This window comes from Equus caballus, chromosome 14 (genome assembly GCF_041296265.1).
Source record: "Equus caballus isolate H_3958 breed thoroughbred chromosome 14, TB-T2T, whole genome shotgun sequence".
In the NCBI taxonomy this organism is placed as follows: domain Eukaryota; kingdom Metazoa; phylum Chordata; class Mammalia; order Perissodactyla; family Equidae; genus Equus; species Equus caballus.
Genome location: NC_091697.1, coordinates 12,435,853 through 12,449,008, shown reverse-complemented (window position 1 = coordinate 12,449,008; position 13,156 = coordinate 12,435,853). Strand labels below are relative to the sequence as shown.

The 13,156-nt window shown below is 42.6% G+C and overlaps 1 protein-coding gene across 7 annotated transcripts in view; it reads right to left on the bottom strand.

Annotated features, from left to right (window-relative positions):
• Nucleotides 1–10,508, bottom strand: part of LOC138917394 (disks large-associated protein 5-like) — a 39,629-nt gene extending 29,121 nt beyond the window's left edge. For 2 of the 7 annotated variants that reach the window (XR_011425290.1, XM_070233595.1), the window contains exons 1-2: nt 9,655–10,453; nt 6,941–7,026 (exon numbers count right to left, since the gene is read on the bottom strand). The gene's annotated coding sequence lies outside the window, so the exon portion shown is untranslated. Of the gene's footprint in view, nt 1–6,940; nt 7,027–9,654 lie in introns of all 7 variants that reach the window. The other 5 variants (XR_011425291.1, XR_011425292.1, XM_070233594.1 and 2 more) reach the window with 5 other exon arrangements.
• Nucleotides 10,509–13,156: the final 2,648 nt, after the last annotated feature.

Here is a 13,156-nt window from a genome sequence, read left to right as displayed (position 1 = left end):
TACCTTCCAACGTTGGAGTGTCATTTTCATTCATATTTATCATATCTGCCTGCTTTCTGAGAGAGAAATCTCTCCTCAGCAATTTTAGCTCTAATCATCTCAATATTTAAATCCTTTCTCAGTTGACAGGCAAAATGTGATGCAGCCATCCTGCCAGGCAAAAGAAAGGTAGACAACTTATATAGATTTTCATATTATTTAAAAAATTAAGATTCCAGTTCACCTCCTGCCCCAACTCAGAGCATTCTGACATAAAAATTTTTTTTTTTTTTTAAAGATTTTATTTTTTCCTTTTTCTCCCCAAAGCCCCCCGGTACATAGTTGTATATTCTTCGTTGTGGGTCCTTCTAGTTGTGGCATGTGGGACGCTGCCTCAGCGTGGTCTGATGAGCAGTGCCATGTCCGCGCCCAGGATTCGAACCAACGAAACACTGGGCCGCCTGCAGCGGAGCGCGCGAACTTAACCACTCGGCCACGGGGCCAGCCCCCTGACATAAAAATTTTTCAGTACAAAATGCAATAAATATGTGACACTGCAAAGTGGGAAGAAAGTTAGCAAAAGATAGTACAGTCTATTTTGGGGTTCTACATAGGGCCTTGCTTGACAGATGAAGTGAAGCCCAGGAAGCTATGGGCCATGACACAAACAAGAGGCTCTAGGCTCACCGCACAGCATTACAAAGTGACAAGAGTGAAGGAAAGGAGAGGATAGGGAGAGTAAGCAAAGGACAGTATACAGAATCGTTTCCTAACCTTTCCCTGTGATGAAGGCAGGCAGCCTGGCATTTTTTCTCAAGCCACAAAACAAAACAAACCAAACACACGAGATGCCTATTAGACAGACAGGGATGATAAGCAGGCAGTTGGATATACAAGATTGAGCAAAAGATGGGTTTTTAGAAGAATTACCATGGTCACACAGAAGGATAGCCATACAGTTTGCCATTTGAGGGCATAATGAAATTATTTTCGGCCATGTAAGAAATCACATTGTTTAGCTGGCACATACTCTTTTCTTAGAAAGATTCTTGAGAACGTGTTCAAGCCAAACAAGGGAGAAGGACAAGAAACAGGATGCCATGTGTTCCAGGAAATCCTTCATTCAAATGAGGAAAAGAATAAAGGAAAGTGGAAAGTCTAAGGGAGTCACCCATGCAGCTGGTATAGAAAACAACCAAGCCCAACGGGAGAAAGATGACTGATTCTCCAGAAGTGTTGCTGGCTCAAAAGAAAAAAAAAAGAAAGAAAAAGGGGACGGTCTGCCAATAGGAAGATAAAAAAGTTCTAAGCAAACTAGACTCTCCAACAACAAGAACAACTGAGACAGTCCACTAGAAAACTCCAAAGAAAAATCTGCACAAGAAATGCAACCCATTAAAATGTTACGATCAACAGAGTATACAAAAAATGAGAATTCTTCTGACTTGGATGCTAATAACACTCTCCTGTAAGAGCCCAGGGGAAGTGACAAAGGACTCTACTTTTCAGTAAGCATGCTCCTCTACTATTTGACTTCCCACCTCCTGGAAGTATTAATGTGCTAAATGTTAAAGAAACAATAAACCATTAGTTACTTTAAAATACAGCATAGCACTATACACCACAAAGAGAGACAGCCTGCATGCAAAAGCTTGAGTTAATAGCAAAGGCGTGTTTAATTGTGACCTAAACCCGAACAGGTGGTTAGTATCATCGCTGTTACACAGGTGAGGGAGAGAACTGCCCGCGCTAGCACAGCCAACAGGCGCTGGAGCTGGGATCTCAAGCCCCGCAGCCTGGCTCTTCACATCACTACATCCAAGTTCCCCTCTTGGCTGAGTGGAGTTTCTTCCAGCTTGAAAGTCTAGAATGCCTTCATCTTGCTTGCCTAGAGGTTCCCAACCAGGGCGGTTTTAGATGTCGCCGGCTCTGGGAGCAGCTAATGGAATTGAAGGTCGGGGCCAAGGATGCTAAGCATCGTCCCGCCCCAGAGGCCAATCACGGCCCAGTGGTGAAACGCTGACTGCTACATAGATTATGGCAACAAATATTTACTCTTCTGGAGGACGGAGGCATCGGCTGCGGGAAGGACAGGTAACTGGTCCTAGAGGAGCCTCCCCCGAGCGGAGTCCAGCTCGCCGCCGCCCACCTCAGACCCTTCCAGACCTTCTAGGAGGAGGCGAGCCAGCGCCCTTCCTCCAGCTCCCAGCACCCACCTCCCTGAGGCAGCCTGTAGCGTGAAACCTCAGTCAAACCCAAAGGAAAGAAACGCTCCGTATCTGGAGAGCCGCCGCTGCCGCCGCCTCGGAGCAGCGCCGCCTACACCTGAGCCGCCCAGAATCCGAACTGCCCACACCCAGCCTCTGATTGGAGGGCCTTTGAGCAACCCCGCGGGGAAAGGGGCCCGTCCCTTCTTTTTCTGAAGAGGCTTGCGATTTCGTCCGTCCCTGCGCTATTCGAATTGATTGAAAGGTGAACGGACTGTTCAAAGGATGGGCGCGTCCCACGCGATTATGGCTGAGGATCGGGGACGGGGCGCTGGTGAGGCGGTGCGGTCCGTAAACCGCCTGGAGCTCCAGGGCGCCAGCATCCGAGGAAAGATGAAAGCGCTCCTCGGAGCAGAAGGGACTCAGTGTTTGCAGGGCTTTTAATGTCCTTGTTTAGTCACACAAATCCAGCACAACTTATTGGAACGTTTTCTTCACTTAATATTTTTTAAAAAGGGTTTACTACCCCAGAATTCTCCTTACATCGCTTAGCGTTACTTTCCAACATCGCCAGGCTTTTTTTTTTTCCCCCATCCGGTTTTTGAGGTAAAATTTAAATACCGTGGAAAGGATTGATCTTTTAGTGTGCGATTTCATGAGTTTTGCTAAACGTAAACAGCTGTGTAAGCACCACCCAATCGGGAAACAGCATTTCCATCACTGAGAGTTCCCTCATCCCCTTTCCAGGTGCCCACTGTTAGGCAGCCAACCTCTGCTCTGATTTCCATCACCACACACATAAAGGGGGTAGTCCTCTCCCAGGTGGCCCTTCTTTCTCTAACCATGCTTTCCAGATCCATCCCTACTGTTGCGTGATCAGGAGTTGGTTTTTATTGCTGAAAGGTATTCCATCGAATACTTTGTCTATCCATTCACCCATTGCTGGACATCTGGATTATTTCCATTTTTGGCTATTATGAATAAAGTTGTGTGGAAATTAATAAATAGAAACCTCACTAAATTGGAGTCTTGGGATCCAGAGGCGGAGCTTTCACACCCTACCTCCTAGCAGAGCCCAACAGGAAGAAGACAGACTTCTTGACCAAGAAGCTCAGCCAATGAGAGACTATCACAACTCAGCTAGTGAAACGCTGCTACACCTCTAGACTCCTTGTTTACAATGGCCCTCCCAACTTCCTCTTCCGCCCAGAATAGAGTTTCTCCTCCATGCTGCTAGCGACTTGCACCTGGCTCGCCGTGGTTTCAGACTTTGAATTGCAATTCTTTCTTGGTTCCCCGTAAACCCATTTTTGCCGGAGAAATAACTGGCTGTCTGTTTAAGGTCAACAGTTGCTATAAACATTCTTGTACAAGTCTTTTTTGTGGGCATGTTTTATTTCTCTTGGGGAAATATAGATGTGGTGTTTCTGGGTCATTCTGGGTATGCTTAACCTTATAGGAAATTGCCAAGCAGTTTTCCAAAAGAAAGCTGGCACATTGTTAGGAATGGAGAGGGTCATGGTGCAATGATAGAAGATTCTATTCACCAAGCTAGAGCAATTTGAAACATGTATGGATCTAATAAAATAGGCTCACAATTGATGAAGCAAAAATTTACAGAACTACAGAGAAAAAATTGATGAATCTGCCATTATCGTGAGTGATTCAACATACCTCTCTCAGCGCTGATTGACCAAACAGGCACAATTCAGCAATGATATAAAGACGAGTCAACAAAAGAATTAAGCAACTTGACCAAATGAACCCTGACCCATGACAGAGACAATCCAGAGCTGATCCCTGCTTCCTGGGTCCCTCCCCAGAATCACCCAGCAGGGCCCACACCCTGAGGTGAGCCCCTCCCAGGTCGCTGTGCCCAGACTCCCCAGGGTTCCCCTGAGAGGCCTCATGTTCTCCCTTGCAGCAGCAAGTAAATAAACCAAACTTTGCTTAACTGCAACTTGTGATACCAAACCTCTTAATCTCAAATTCGCGTGTCTGATGTACAGTAAGCCGAACACAGAGACATGCGTGCCTGGAGGCAGAGAAAGATTTATTCAAATTGGCCAAAACAAGGGGGAGGAAAACAGGTTCTCTCAAAACCACCTTCACAAGAGAGGAAGGTGGGGGATTTCATAAGCTAAGGGGGTTGGCAGGAGGAGTTTCAAAGAAACAAAGGAGAAATCCGTGATGTTCCTTTCGCTCCAGATAAGCCCTTGGGCAATTTGACTTCTGGGTATCAAGGGCAGCTGGGGGCTGTTTATCTGGTGATTGTAACTTCATTGAAGGCATTCTTGGGGCTGCACTGGTGGTGTGGCAGTTAGGTTCATATGCTCCACTTCAGCAGCCCCGGGTTCATGGGTTCAGGTCATGAGCACGGACCTGTATGCCACTCATCAAGCCATGCTGTGGCGGTGCCCCATATACAAAATAGAGGAAGACTGGCACAGATGTTAGCTCAGGGACAATCTTCCTCACCAAAATAATAATAATAAAATTAAAAGTAACAACAATGAAGGCATTCTTTTTCTTCTGCAAAATAAGCTTATAAATCCTTGTTACCCTTGAGTCACCACTCAAGTTAAACAAAAAAAGCAGCAAATTGACAAGATTAATTTCCTTTCACCTACATCTGTGTCGGGAACAAGGTCAAAAGAATCGAATGTTTACAGTAACCCTCAGGTACCCAGCTTCAGGTGTTCTTGGTGGTCTCCATCTGATGGGCTTTATCTGTAGACATCTTGAGATGGAGTCTTGAAATCTTGAAATTGGATTACCAAATAGGAGCAAGAGAAATCAGTATTGATTCAAGAAAAATTTATAATGTAGAGCAGAGATTAGTTTTAGAGTCTGACCACCTAGGGCTCTAGTTCTGGAGCTGCTCAATTTCTGTTCTCAGACTTCATTGATGTGAGTCATATCAACACCTACTTCATAAGTGATATGAGATTTTCACATATTGTGTATATGGGGTAGCCATTCTGGTTCAAAACTGATTTGGCTTGAACTAAGGAAGCTTGACTTACTGCCTATCAAACACACATTGTACATCTGCTTTAACTGTTAAAGAATGCATTCTCTTACAAGAATGCATACGTCCCCTCCTACAATGCCAGTCTCAGCCAGTATCCAGTGTCAGTAATTCCCTATTAGTAACACCCATATCAGCACTCTGAAGATAACTTCCCTTTCCTGGACATCAGGGTCAGGTTGACCTGCTAATTTTTAACTGAATACCTCTTTGAAACTTTGATGAGTATGTATCCTGGGCATGTTTAAGGTATGTTCTTTGTTCTAAAAAGCTATAAAACTGTACTGAAAACCATGCTTCTCTGGAACATTTTCTTCCTTTGTGCAAACTGCCTTCCCAGGTTATAATCCTCAACTTGGCTCAAGTAAAACTCAGCTTATCTCTCTAACCTATAGACTGGTTATGGGTTATTTTGCGTAGACATAAGGTTGTTGTGAGAATGAAATGAAATATCCTACCTAAAGATCATAGCATAGCAGCTGGAATACAGTAAGGACTTCAAAACCTGGTAGTTACTGTGAGCTGACCACAAAAGGGAAAAGTTAGAATGAGGCTCAAATCCTGCGGGCGCCCCTGTGTACTCCACCAGCCCGGTTCCTGGCAAGGCAGGGAGCAGGGCTTGGGTGGAGAACCGGACTTCATTACTTAATGAATCTATTTGCCTGTAACAGTTAAAGCTGAAAGGAAGATAATGGGGCTCTAAATTCTCCACTGGAATTAAAGGAGGAAAGAATTACAATTAAAGGATTCTCCATTTCAAAAACCTGTTCTGTTTTCCCCAGTTTTAAAGATGCTCTCTAGAGCCAGCCTGATGTCCTAGCAGTTCAAGTTCAGCGTGCTCCACTTCAGCAGCCTGGGTTCAGTTCCCGGGCACAGAACCAGACGACTCATTTGTCAGTAGCCATGCTATGGTGCTGGCACACTTAGAAGAACCAGAAGAACTTACAACTATACACAACTATGTACTGGGGACTTTGGGAGGAAAAAACGAAGAAAAAATGAGGAAGATTGGCAACAGACGCTAGCTTAGGGCAAATCTTCCCCTGCAAAAATAAATAAATAAATAAATAAATAAAGATGTTCTCACTTTGTGTGTCTAATAAACTTTTAAGTCCTAATGGCTCCAGAGTCCATGTAAACTAAGCCTTGGATTAGCAGGGGCCCGAGATGAGTACAGGATAGTGGCAAAGAGTGTGGGCTTTGACTTGGGTTTTAATCTCTACCCTGCCACTGTTTTAAATCCAAAGGTTGAAGGCCATATATGGCCTTGGGCAAGAGGCGTAATCCTTCATAAACCTCAGTTTGATAACAATCTCTTCTCCATGGAGTTTTAAGATAAATTGTATTACAGTACCTGGCAAATAATAGATTTTCAATAAATGGTACTTTAAAATACTGATAATGACAACAACAATAATAACAATATCCCTGGATCTACCATTAGAAATTATGAGCATTTTTAGGTAAAGTATTGAGACATCAAGAGGAAGAGGTATTGCTATAAAAAATTAGTAAGAATGAGAAAATTTAACATTAGTTGGCCACAAGTATAAACTGGTGCAGTCTTTCTAGAAAACAAATATAGAGCTGTTTCCCAATCAGTCTTACATGTCTAAAGGATGAATAGGGTCTCACTTAATCCAGAACACTGTCAGCCATTGCTCTGAATCAGCATTTTCGCCCTTAAGTGTCCATTTGGAGACTTAAAGAAAGTAGAACTCACTCAAACTTTTCTTTCTTCATCCACTTATTGCTGCTTTCTTCCACCAATAAGTAAAAGCTGTTGATGATTCTTCCCTCAGTAACTGTCTGAGAAAACATAGCAGAAATACAATAAATATGTTGATTGGCATTTTTATTATGTAGATGTTTTATATAAGGTGACAAATATTTTTCTTTTATGGTGCTTTAGAACTCATAAAATATGATTCAAAACACTTTAAAAAAATCTCTGTAAAATTTAAGCACACATCTCCAAAATCACCTCTGAAAATGTATAAATACAGAGTTGACAGACTACAATTATTTACAAGTCACACACACATATTGACAAAACCTGGGAGGAGCTGGGTGATCTGGCAAGATCACATCAACCTTTCTTGTGTTTTCATTTCCTCCAGCATTGTAATAATGGTTTTTATACAAAAAATATAGTTTAAAAATTCCTGCAAATAGCTCAATCTAATTATGTCCCTGATGATCTAATTAAATGTTAAATTTTCAGTTATTAAAAACCCACATCTTTCTTGAAAATAAAATGTTTTAATTAATTGCTGTATATTTTTTATGTTTTATATATGCTATATATTACAAATTAATCACTCTCTTCGTATTAGCTATTTAAGGTATTTCTAATTTTCCTATTATACATAATCCTTCAATTAACATCTTTTAAAATGTCAATTTTTGTTCAAGCTTCTCTTTTATATCTCAACATTAGGTTTTTATTTCCCTGGTCTTTACAATGGAAGACAGGAATGGCACTCTTTTAAAAACTGAAAGAAGTAAAAATGTCTGTCAAACAATGCAAAATTTATACATTTCCACCCCTTTCTGTCCTTCCCCACCACTGCCATCTCCACATAAGTGTGATCCCCTTCAGTGTGTCCAAGTCTCTGATAATTTCTTAGGATACAATCCCAGACAGGCGAATTACTGAGTAACATAGAAATTATAGAAACATTAAAGGAAATTATTGGTGGCAAAAAAGAAAAATTCAAATCCTATATATATGGAAATAAGAAACATTTACACCAAAGAAAACAAAGATAAAAAGAAAGTCAATGGAATGGGGTAATGCTTGCCATTAGTATGTCAGAGGGAAGTCTGGTATCTAAAATATAGAGAACTGCTGATAAATTTCTCTGGACAGTAACTAGGATGCAGTGGATGAATAAATATTGGCAGAGGAGAAAAATGAGATCTGGAGGTCAAGGAACTTGCCCACCTTCTGAAGGAAAGTAGACTGTGAAGAGGGCGCTGAATCTGTGTGCTTGACTGTGCCGTCTTGCACTCTCTCTTATTCAGGATGATGTGTATTTTGTACGCGAAGTTTAGATCTCAGGAATAAACATATAGTGTGATGTGCACTGATAGAGAATATATGCAGGAAATGGGATGGAATGGAGCAGGGTGCTGGAATATATATATATAGTGTGATGTGCACTGATAGAGCATATATGCAGGAAATGGGATGGAATGGAGCAGGGTGCTGGAATATATACATATAGTGTGGTGTGCACTGGTAGAGAATATATGCAGGAAATAGGATGGAATGGAGCAGGGTGCTGGAATATATATATATAGTGTGATGTGCACTGATAGAGAATATATGCAGGAAATGGGATGGAATGGAGCAGGGTGCTGGAATATATATATATAGTGTGATGTGCACTGATAGAGAATATATGCAGGAAATGGGATGGAATGGAGCAGGGTGCTGGAATATATACATATAGTGTGATGTGCACTGATAGAGAATATATGCAGGAAGTGGGATGGAATGGAGCAGGGTGCTGGAATATATATATATATAGTGTGTGATGTGCACTGGTAGAGAATATACGCAGGAAATGGGATGGAATGGAGCAGGGTGCTGGAATATATATATATATATATATATATATATATATATATATAGTGTGATGTGCACTGATAGAGAATATATGCAGGAAATGGGATGGAATGGAGCAGGGTGCTGGAATATATCTTTAAAGTGGTTTTACTGTACCAGAGGACATGATTGTTTTTGTGACTCTGATAAATATTTTGAATGATTTCTTCTTTTGAAAGACGGCATGCTCATTACCATTGCCTTGTCACTCTTGCTAAGTTTTGTTAGTGTTTCCTTTCAGTCGTTTCCCAAGTATTTCTTTTTGGCTAAATTATTTGTTTATCTGTATAAAGCTAAGGGGGTTTGTTTTTCGGTGTGGATTTTTTAGCAGGTCTTCCTAATATGGGAAGGAATTTAATAGTGAATTTTTAAAGTAAAGGCCTAGTGCCCATAGGCATATTTTAATGTGTGAATTCTTTATCAAATATGTCATAAATATTGAGGAGGCAGTGTGTTAAAATAGTCTTATTTATTTATTTATTTATTTAATTTTTTAAAATTATTTTTTAAAATTTTTGAGTTAATGATTGGTTACAGTCTTGTGAAATTTCATTTGTACATCATTGTCTGTCAGTCGTGTTGTAGGTGCAACCCTTCACCCTTTGTGCCCACCCCCCACCCCATCTTTCCCCTGGTAGCCACTAATCTGTTCTCTTTGTCCACATGTTTAAATTCCTCATAGGAGTGGAGTCATACAGAGATTGTCCTTCTCTATCTGGCTTATTTCGCTTAACATAATTCCCTCAAGCTCCATCCATGTTGTTGCAAATGGGACGATTTTGTTCTGTTTTATGGCTGAGTAGTATTCCATTGCATATACATACCACAACTTCTTTATCCATGGAAGCACTTAGGTTGTTTCCATGTCTTGGCTATTGTAAATAATGCTGCAATAAACATTGGGGTGCACACGACTTTTGGAGTTGCTGACTTCAAGCTCTTTGAAGAGATACCCAGTAGTGGGATAGCTGGGTCCTATGGTAGTTCACCATTCCCTTTCCACTTAGACTACTGACAACTATCTTATTGAGAAAAGATGGAATTAAGATTACTATCAGTGTGCTCATTATATTTTTTAAAAATAAGTCTATCAAATCTTTGTCTAGGATTAACTTTTATTAATTGATTTGCATTCAAGTGATTAGGATGATTACAAATAATTATCTAGTCAACTCTTAAAATTTTAATAACATTCCTCTCTTTGGGCATGCTTGGAAAATCTGTCCCTGAATCAATATTACAAAATATCTACATAATTTTCACCACAGAACTTCTACAAATAATTATCCATTCCATTTTGACTATTATAGCTTATCCTAGAGAATTAAGTAAATATGTATTACTTCACTCCTGCACACCCTTTAAACGCAGCTAACAGACACTGAATAAACCAGCTCATCCCAGGCGGTATCAGGAGTTACTTGCCCCACGTGCTGTCCCCAGGCTGCAGCCGCCTGAGGGGACTCGCCCGGGGCCCCGCCCTCAGAGCTCACACCCGCCATGCGCTCTCGCCCCGAGGCCACCCCGCCGACCCTCCCGCGCGGCTCTGCGCGCACAGGCCGGACGCCCGGAGCCGGCGCCGGGCCGCCCTGCTCGGCCTCCTGGGCGCAGCGCCGCCTCTGGACCGAGCACGCGCACCAGCGGCCTCCGCGCAGGCTCCGTGCCCGCGCACGCGCCCTCGCGTCGCGCTCCTGGCTGAGAGACCTGCGCTCGGGCCGGCCTCCGGGCGGTTCTCGCGGTGCCGTTCCAATGGGACTTCCGCGCTTCGGTGGCCTTTCGGACGAGCTGCGGCGCCCGGAGATGTTCAGGTTGGAGCGACACTTCCCAGAGGGTAGCGGTCACGCCAGATCTTCGGCTTCCATTCCGTGTTCGCGCGGTTCTCCCTCTTCGCAAGGTGAGTGGAGCTCGTTTGTGGATGTGTTAGCACAGGATGCGGGAATCCTGTGAAGCGAGTCAATTCGGAGCCCGACGTGAACCAGGATGGGTGGCGGCGGAAGAGCTCACAGCCTGGAGGCCCATAGTAGGGACGCCAGTCCTCACGGGACTCTCGGGCCTGAACGGCAGAGGACGGTGTGTGTCTGTGGGGACAGACGGGATGCTTGTGGCGGGGTGTGTGTGTGAGAGACGCGAGTGAGCGGTGGGATGCGCCTCCGTGCCGTGGGTGTGGCTGCGAGGCTGTGACAGGTGCGTGGCTGTGCTGGGGTGACGGGGATTTGGTTGCATGTCCTTCACCTGTGCGGGTGTGATGGCTGTGGCTCTGTGGCGTCACTGTCTGGTGGCTCTGGGCTCCCTGGTGTTCCTCCTCTTCTCTCCTCACAGCTGCTTGGCTGCAAGAGGGAAGTAGGACATTGAGCCCTAAAGGAAGATTTCCAGCCAGGGGGCACCGAGGTTAGTTTGGGAAAGCCTGGAAAGTTCTCTACTTGGGAGCTCTGAGGGGCGGCTACTGTCTCAGAGCCTCGGGGTTCCCAGAGCTCGGACCCCAGGAACGTGCTGTAAACCTATTCCCGTGGTCCAGACTCTGTCCTCTTTTCCATCTGTTTATGTGTATGAGCAGGGCGGGTGGACCTGGAGAGTGTCGTGTAAAGGAGTCATTCTGTGCCCCAAGAAAAGCCTGGTGCCTCCTGACTTCCTCCTCAGTCCTGCCATTCCCAAAAGAAGAACCTTGATGAGGGGAAAGAATTGTTTTACACACAAAAGTCAACATTGAGGATAGTTTTTTTTCATAAAATCATTGATTTTAACTTATTGATATAAGAAAAACTTAACAAAACTTTGCAATAATATCTGATTTTTAGTTGTCTTCCCAAAAAATTTCCAAATACTGATTGAAATAGAAGAAAATAAGGAATCATTTTATTTACCCACGTCTTTCTTTGCTGCTTCAGGGCACTGAGAGTCTTACTGATGTTCTCACTTATGAGACGCTTGATCACATCAGCTTCTTTGGGCAGGTTGTGATTCACAAATGTCTCTTTGATTCTGCTGCATTTCGGTGGGAGGGAAATTTCCTCCTCCTCTTTTCTAGAAGCTCTTGATTTATGAATTAAAAATGCATTCTCAAGCAAAAGTCCTGATTGTTTTTCCCTTTGTTTTGTGAGCATTATCAGAGCAGGGCTGATAAGCACAATTTTAATCTAAGAATAATTTTCTTTTATAATACCGAATTAGAGGACACGCAATGTTCTTCAGTAAAAATATCTAACATATTTATATAGGATTACAACATATTATTAAGTTTTTATGTAGATTATACTTCTCCAAGATATTCATGCTTAGTAGGTGATCTTCATACTCTTAGTTTTACTGATGAAAAAGTCAAGACATTAAAATGTCATGAACTCTAAGAGCAGTTACTTTTAGAAAATCTGAGAACAGAATCTATGTCTTAAGTTTCAACTGGATACCGTTCCCCAGTTATGGGTGCATATTTTACACTTGGACCAGTATCATCCTGATTAATAATGCTGTACCTGCCATCATGTAGCAGAACCAAATTAATTAACCTGTTCCCTGTTAGAGTTTTGTGTTTCTGGGTTTTGGGTGTCAAAAACTAAGTATTGAACATACTCGTACATGCATTTCTTTCTCTCAGTATTTTCTTAAGAAATGTCTAGAACTAGAATTTGGGGTAGAATAATCAGATTTTTAGTAAGTGCTTATGATATTCCAGACCATGCCATCTTAGTATTCGGGGTGATAAAAAGATTCAAATGACATAGTTGACACTTTTACGTTCCTTCTGGTAAGTAAAGTAAACCCTGAATAGGAATAGATGCATCGAAGGCCACTAGGGAGATTCAGATAATGTGACTTGGTGTTTTATATGGCAGTGATGTCATTCTGACTGCAGTCACCACTGTCGGGTTGTGATTAAACTCTGATGACCTATGAGAGCACCATGATGCTAAGGAATTTATGTTGTAAATTTTTACGTTACTTTTTAAGTTGAGATAGATTCATGATCATAAAATTCAGTGTTTTCTTTTCTTTTTTTTGGTGAGGAAGATTGGCCCTGAGCTAACACCTGTTGCCAGTCTTCCTCTTTTTGCTTGAGGAAGAGTGGCCCTGAGAAAACATCTGTGCCCATCTTCCTCTATTGTGTATGTGGGATGCCACCACAGCATGACTTGTTGAGTGGCGTAGGACCATGCCTGGGATCCAAACCTGTGAACCTGGGCCAACAAAGCAAAGTGTGCTGAACTTGACCACTATGCCACTGGGCCAGCCCCAAAACTCACCTTGTAAAAATGTACTCAAAAGAAAACATTTTACTATAGTCACAAGGTTGTACAAATCAGTACCACTATCTAAGTCCAAAACATTTTA